At 28.6% G+C, this 8,621-nt stretch overlaps 1 protein-coding gene across 2 annotated transcripts in view; it reads left to right on the top strand.

Annotated features, from left to right (window-relative positions):
- Positions 1–8,621, top strand: part of LOC106690617 (trithorax group protein osa) — a 157,171-nt gene that overhangs the window by 84,893 nt on the left and 63,657 nt on the right. The gene's annotated exons all lie outside the window — the stretch shown is intronic.

The raw sequence follows: 8,621 nt of genomic DNA, 5'->3' as shown, positions 1-8,621 counted from the left end.
AAAAAAAAAAAAAAAAAAAATTAATAATGTAATGTAAACTATAAATAATGTGCTCATAATTTTTGTTTGAAAATAAATAGTTATTAATTAGAAAATTCTTCGTAATTATTGCAATTATTTGATTAAGTAAGGCAATCACAAAGCTGTGGGTTGCTTCATATTTCTTAATTTCATCTATTAAAAGAATATTTTTTTACTAGTTAAACTGAAAAGATTGACGACTAAAGAAGTTTCTAGTTTCTCCTTTTATCCATTTCACTCGGTTGAAAACTATTCCTTATTCAGGAAATTTATTTTAAAAACACGAATGAATATTTGTTGTATAATTACAATTCCGCGTGTAGTGAATGTATAATTGGCAATTGAAGCATTTCCAGCGGGACTCTTGATTAAGAATGGATTGAAGACATTTAAAAGAGGAGTTGGAGGCTCCCTGAAGACTAGATCCCCAAGGCAGAAAAACCTGCTGGAACAAGACAGAAGATTTCCTCTCTCTTGTTATATTGGTCTCTTGGGAAGGTAGACCATTTAATTCTTCTGTGGCCTCAACCATTGCTCATATACTTGAAAACTAATCCGTATTTCTTACTATGATGTAAAGAAACAAAATAATTTTAAAATTTGCCAGTTAATTAATTTTTTTGTTTTAATAAACTTAACCTAACATTTCTACATATCTATTTATGTAGTTTCTGTTGTTTCTCCGTTTTTAAAATACTTCACCAGAAGTATTATTAATTTAACTATGAAATTCATTTATCTAGTGATAATAGTGGCATGTGTCACAGCCACTACAATCGTGTAAAGTTTAAAATCTGCTGTAATCAAAGTTTTCTTTAAATTTGGTTGTAATATCAACTATGTCCGAATGTACGTCAGCTACCTAGCTTTGAAAGTGGGATGTTGCACGTCTATGTGTGTTTTATCTAATCATAATTTTGTATCACCCATTTACCAATTTGAAATTTAAGTGAGATCAGGATCACCATCAGCTTGTTATATCTGTCTCTTAAGAATTTTTTTAAGCATTATTTTACTTAGCGTTAGGAAACAAAAAATTGTCATAAGATATTGTTTAATAATAGCTTTATGAACTAATGTTTATGTAATATAATTTCAATTGAATTATTACTAAATATCTGAAAAAGTATTTCTTTCCCTTAAGCATAAGTCTCTTTTAAAAAAGAAATACATATATTTTTTTCATGTTTCTTATTATTCCATTCTCTTTACACATCCGTTTTATTTTGACTGTCATTAGATTGAATTTAAGTTCTATATAAAATCTTTCCTTGGAATGCGGATGGTCAGTTACTGTAATCCTAACAATAATGACCGTGGATGACTTATACTAGAAGATAGTTGGGGGGTACGGTAAAAATATAACACAAATAAGTTGAAATAACTTATTTAATCGTGTCTAAGTTTCGGCAAGAATTTCTAACCTTCATCAGGAATGTTAGCTTGAAATCTTACCGCCTAACAATAATTGTGTGAACATATGTTTCTTCTTACCACTGAATTACTGATCGATACTATTAATTTTGAACAATATCAATAACCTTACTTTACGGAACTTAAAGTTTCTATTTACTGACATATCAATCTCATAACTTCTGTGAATTTATGGGGCTTTGCGAATTATATTTATGTTAAAAATTGTGACTGGGATTTAAATATCTTTTTCAAGACTCAATATAAAAATAATAGTTATTTTAGATAACTTAGGAGATTTAACAGATCTTTTATTATAGGCTGTTATTGTTTTCATGCTCTTTAATAAATTGATGTTAGTTTTCATTTTTATTACTCCATTAATCTCGGTCGAATTAAAGTAATTAATAAATTTCTTACATTTAAAAAAAATATGGTTATTTTAGATACTTTAGGGCAATCTAGTAATTATGTATTGAAGCCAATGTTACTTCATTTATCCTCTTTAATGGATCTGACATAAGCTTTGTAAGTTATCGAGTACAGGTGTACTGTGCCTTCAGTTCATACAAAATACATAATGATAATTAGATGAAAATTCTGTATATAAAATAAAAATCGAGATATATATTTTTTCTAGTATTGAATTATAATATAATACGGAAAACACAATTTTAAAACGTATTTCTATATCAATGCAATGCATGCCATCTGAAGAAGTTTCCAAAGAAAGTATTCAGAAGTAAATAAAAATAAAGAAAAAAAGAGAGTTGTATGCCAGCAGCTGACTATGGGGAGGAGATTGTGAATGAAGTAGAGCTGAGGTTTGCCCATTCATGAATTCCAATGGAGACGCTTCTTCTTTCTTCCTTGTCACATGGTCACGGAGCCCTCTCTGTCTGATCTTTATTCATCAGGAACCCGGTTTCTTATGTTCTCTCCCCTTCCGTATTAGTCCCATGCAAATCCTTCCGATAAATTGCGTTCCGAGCTTCTGTCCGTGGTTAAAATTACTTACACTCTTCAATTCAGTAGTAAATCTATGACTTGGTTATTAGATCGTTTGTGTTTTTACTTAGTATTTTCACTTTTTTTATTTTATTTTCGGGTCGATTGTTCTCTGAAAAATGTGGTCTATATTCATACACGAAAGGACCAACGCATTTACAGTACTGTTGGAAGATTAATAGTTGACCTTATGCAGAAAGATATATAACTACCACCTTATATCAATAAAGGTACAAAATAGTAAAACTATTTATTACAAATAGTCTTTTTATTACTTCCTGTCTTTATTGACTGCCTTTCGAACTATATTCCAAAAATTTACAGCATTATTTGTAAAAATTGTGAATTATATGATCTGAATAAATCAGTAATCTTCATAAAAAGAAAAATCTAGAGCAATATTTAAATTTAATAATCCTGATAAACAAATAAAATCTTTCATCTATAAGGTAAAATAGTAGTTTGTAATAAAAAAATAATATTAGCAAAAAGATGACATGGCATCTTGACTTCTCTCTTCAGCCAACAGATATGTTGGTACATAACAGGTATTCTTTAATGCCCAAAAAATCTAAGAAAATAAAGAAATCAGTTGATTGGTAAGCTAGAAACATGTATGGAAGAAATTTAGTGAGGGATTTCTAAATTGGTGCAAATAATAAGAGATATTTTAAAGAACTTTGTTCCTAGAGATAGCTTGATTTCTGAAATGTGGTTTTTAAGGAATGCCTTGAAGAACGTAAGGAAACGGTATGGTATAAAGTTTTTCGTATTCTAATGAGTTTTGATTCTGATGTTTGTGGAACCCAGCAAATAATGTATGAGGATCATATAAAACAATCGTCAATTTTTGTTTAAATCAGGGACATTGTTATATTATATCTGTTAAATATTTGATATTATATTTATATTATGGGGTAAAAATCTGACGGTCGAGCGTGATTCTAACCAAATCACACATATAACAAAATAAATCTTAACTAAGATTATATTATTTATTTATTTATTTATTTATTTTTTGGCATCCTGATAATTTATTTACTGTACTACATTAAAATTAGTGTCCAAGATTGTGGTTGTAACAAATAAATGAATTTTAGGCAATGTATAACTTTTTTTGTCAAGTTTTCTAGTTGTATTTGTCTTGGCAATAGTTCTAGTTTTTGTCTCAGATTATTCACCACTTAGTAAATGCATAAATGCCATTTTCTTAATAGGTCGTTGAATAAAACATGTAATTATTTCTTTGATTTACTTCCTATAATGTAATACAGTGTAAAAATATGATCAAATAAATAATGCGAAATAGGTCGGGTCATTCATATTCGCTGGTCTGAGTTTGGAGACCCCTGTTTTAAGGTGGTCTACACACGTTCAAGCATGCTTGAGAGCTTGCCGTTATTTTTATAAGAAACACTATGGTTAGTTTTAATCTATTTTTAATGCTGCTTCTGATAAAAACACTTCTTTGGGAAGCAGCAACTGTGTAACCACCGTATATGCATGGCTGCTGTCAAACATACTTATGTCTAGCTCATGTTACAGTCTTTAGGCATTATAAATTTTTACTACTTTTTTGTTTCGTATATACAAACCACTACTCTTCAACTAAATACAATTACCATTATTCATTTCGGTTCTTGAAATTTTTATTTCTTAATAAAATTTATAAAAGTATTTTTGGAGTATTTTTCGTTTTAAATTTAAACAGTGTCATTATCGCTTATATCAAAAATACAAATTTTTTTATCTTGTAAACTTATGGTTTTACTAAAAAAATTAACTTGATTTAGTAAACATGGCGATAAGATTCACGGAGGAATAACAATATCCCCTCCCTTAACCTTTTTCGATATAGACCTTCGTGGCAATAAACTTTTTCCATATTGTGCACACAGTTATGATTGAATCACATCTTTTAAGTAAATTTACTCAAGATTACCTTCCTTAATTTTTTTTCTGTGCCATGTTTGCTGATTTGATTGGGTTTTGAGGCTCGATGCTGTCCAGTTTCGGATTGATTCTCAATTTGTACATGGGATCACTGGTTATGGAATTTTTATTATAATATAAACCTATTAACTCATAAGAAGAGCTGAATGTTTTTTTATTTTGATATGCCAATATATTTTTTTTTATTGTACATCTCAAGTTGAAATAAGAAAATATTTAACTACATTGTTTAATTTATTCTAAGGACATAATTTTCATATCTTTTGGAACTCAGATTTTTATGACATCCATATTTTTTATGGAAATAAATTACATAACATAAAAACTACCCTCCTGACAGGTCCAATATATCACTTAAAGAATATAAATAAGCTAGTGTACTATTGTAATTCAAAATAAGTAATTGAATACATATATATGGGTAGGTATATGTATCTATTCAATTACTTATTTCGTCAGGGGGTACGAAAAAATAAAATATAATTGTAATTTAACTTTTTTTTTTTTTAATTTTTGATGATTAATGTGTTTTCTTTTCTTTATTTCAGGTAAGTTTTTTTTGTTGTTCAATACAAGATAGAAACTCAGTCACAATGAAGTATGTACTCTTACTATTAATTTTATTCAGGAAAAGTAGCTACAACTCTGCATGTTTTACAATTTTACGAATACTTTTTTATCCTACATTTTCTTATATTGAGGACGTAGTATCTTGAGTATAGGAACCATTATCATAGGATGTGTAGTGTATTGAATATGCTAAGTTTATAATTCATTCTCTGGTAAATTTAAAAAGTATACAGGTGTAAATTAAATAAATGCAAAAAAACAAACAGATATTCATAGCCTGTGCTAGATCTTAAAAACTATTCTGAATAATAATGTTAGAGGACTAATGTTTTAGCCCCAATGATATCCTGACATTGATATTTTGTCTTAAAAAGCTATGCAACAAAAATAAATGAATAAAGACGTGCTCTGTTCTAATATATTCATAATAAAATCCGTATTTATATGCAATACCGATTTAGGGATAAAAGTGGGAAAATACACACAAAGCTTTATAAATATTCAATTAGTTTTATTTAAATTTTTTTTTATTTTGGAATGAATGAGAGAAAATAAATTGGTTGAGTTTTATCAAACTTTGTTCCGTGTATTTTCCTCGAATGTCACGTTATTATTATTATTGTATAATTTTGAATTAAACAAAAATCTAGAGAATCCCTTTTATTTATCACATTAAATTATTTATGGTATCATATTTTTTAAAAAAATATTTCTTAATAATTTTGTTGGTTTATATGTCACTTATTATGTGTGATAGTATTTTATTTTATTATTAGTTATGTTGTGAATGTGTTTGATCATATATTATGTGTTTGTTTTTTATTATATAAAAGAAAAGTCACGTTATTATTATGATTTGTAAAATTTCGAATTAAAAAAACCCTAATAAATCCCTTTTATTTATCACATTAAATTGTTTATGGTATTATATTTTTTAAAAATATTTCTTAAAACTTTTCTTGGTTTATATGCTACTTATTATGTGTGATAGTATTTTATTTTATTATTAGTTATTCTGTGAATGTGTTTGTGTTTGGTCAGGTATTATTTGTTTTGTTTTTTGTAGTATATCAAAAAAAATATTCAATCGAGCTTATTGAAAAAAAAAATAATATGGATGTATCTTCGAGCCCAAATTATAATCGAATGCGCTGTCAGTAGACCAATAAGAATTATGTGTTTTTCAGGCTATGTTAAAGTACTGCAAGACGTTATGAAATATGTAATTTTGACAAGCTTCTTCCTCTCTTGTACTGTGGTATTAAAAAAATATTTCTAACGCCAATCCCGACGAATGGCGAAGAAAATTGCAACTTCAGGGAAATCGAAAATTGTTTTCAATAAGCCTGATTCGATATTTTCTTTTATATGCCACCTAAATCAAAGAAATAATAGCTGACCTAACATATTCATAGCATAACTAATAATAACATAAAATACTATAACACATATTAACCTGTGTAAAAAACAAAAAAAATATAGTTTTAATTGAGAAATCATAATACAAGCTTCAATAATTAGTATTAACAATGAGAGTTTTTTAAAAAAAATTTCATTCATTCATACCTTTTTAGAGAAAAAAAAAAGAAGAAATAATTGTAAATACGAATATGAAATTTATAAATATATATAATAAAAACAACACGGCGTAAATAAAAAAAATAACAGTACTTTATAATATTCTTCATTTAAAACCTGTATAATTCCTACCTATAATCGGGTTATAAGATTTTCTCTGGTTTCATTTAGATTTTACTCACATAATTTTTCTAAATAGTAGTAAATTTCTAGATATGTATACGTAGCGATTTTATATTACCTAACAGAAAATTAATATTTCTAAATTAATTATTTTCTAATTCCCTTTACGACCTTGGAAGTCCGACGACGTTGGTAGGACAAACAAAGGTTGGGAACTAGAGGCCGCTGCTAACGAAGGGACAGTCGATATCTGCTACAAATGATTTATCGACAGCCGGGAGTAACTAAGCCGCCCCAGTTACCATAGTCCCCCAGGAAGGTTAGATCTATTCGGCACTGGGGAAATCAGAGGTATGTTCTAACTAATTTATGTGTGTATATACCCTGCCTCCTGCATATATCCCGTGTTGACCGCTTCCTGTAACACGGCAACCATTAACATGATTACCTCATCGTGTCCGTTTGGCGGCGAAGTTGGTCAGCAATTTCGGCGTTTGTTACCGAATTTTCAAAAATGTTTTCAGACACGATATATTAATTAAAATATGAAACTTGTGGGTTCCTGCTTGCGAGTTTTTTTAATGATGATCAAGATTTATAGATCGGAAGGCCAGTGTAGTGTTTTAGATATTTGTACTTTTTAATCTTGTTTGGTTGTAAGTTATTCCGTATTTTTCATTATTATATTTTCCTTGCAGTTGGTGTGAGGTGTCTTGTCATCATAATATTTTATTAGTTCTTCCAGCTGAGTAAGGCATGCTTTAGCGTGTTGCCATGTCGGTTCAGTGTGATGTAGTTTTTAAAGAAAGTAACGTGATTCTTATAATTAACTAAATATTATCTTAAATATAATATTAATGCAAATCTTATTTTTACATTAATGGTACAAAATGACACGATAGTGTTAGTTCCTAATAATATTCCTTCTCTAGAATTACTCATTTATATTTTTCAGGTTGCTGATAACGAATTTCAACTATGTAGCCTCTGTTGTTTTTTTTTTCCCGGAAATATTTTTAAAACTTAAGAATTTTTTTTAGTAACATAAACGAACGGTATGCATTTTTAAGGAATATCAACTTGGACTAGATTAAGCATAAGTCTATCCTTACTTTTTTGACCCTATGATATTTTGTAGGAAGTATCATGTTGAAGCAACCCCTTTTAGTTTAGTTGATTGGGCTCAGACAAGTCAGAATGAAGATAGGATCTTGGTGGAAAGTTCTGAAATTTCGTTCATTTATGTTTTTCATGGTGCTTTGTGACCTCAAATGTTTTCGGAATTATAAAAAACATGTATGTATATTTTTTCCTCTCTTCTTTACTTAAAACTTGAAAAGCATCCTATTAGAATTAATTCTGTACATTTTTTTACTAAATTAATGAAGAATAAATTACCTACATTTTTTATGTTCATGTTATTTTTGCCCTCAATTCAAAACTCCTTCGTTTTGAATTGAGGGCAGGTCCAAATTACTGAATGTAATCCCGTTAAATGGCGATCAAAAAGAAAAACTTAGAAAGTCCTAAAAAGTGTTTATTTTATCCTCTGTAATCTAGTATGGAATGCTAACCTTTAATACATTTACTTGTAGTTATTATTGGTGGATGTACGACAATTCACAATCTCTCAAGAGGAAATCGTACCACCAAAAGTAATTGCAGGAAAGAATTCCCAAACCTCCTAAACACTCTAAATTTGCAACGGTCGTATCTTCTGAAACATTTATTTAAAACGGTAGGAAGAATTGAGCAAAATTTAAAGTGGATTGAATTGAAAAACGTTATTTTAAAAAAAAATAATTAACTTTGCTTTTTTTATTCGTAATCAGAACATGTTTAAGAAATTTCTCAAGATTTCTCCAAACATTTCCACTGAGATTCCTTGCGGGTCTTCCTATTAAACCCAACAAAACTATAGGATAAAAAATAGATGGAATTTCAACTTGCCTTAT

Source organism: Halyomorpha halys, unplaced genomic scaffold, assembly GCF_000696795.3.
Source record: "Halyomorpha halys isolate HHAL.00 unplaced genomic scaffold, Hhal_1.1 Scaffold1778.1, whole genome shotgun sequence".
Lineage (NCBI taxonomy): Eukaryota > Metazoa > Arthropoda > Insecta > Hemiptera > Pentatomidae > Halyomorpha > Halyomorpha halys.
This window is presented reverse-complemented; position numbering and strand designations above follow the sequence as displayed.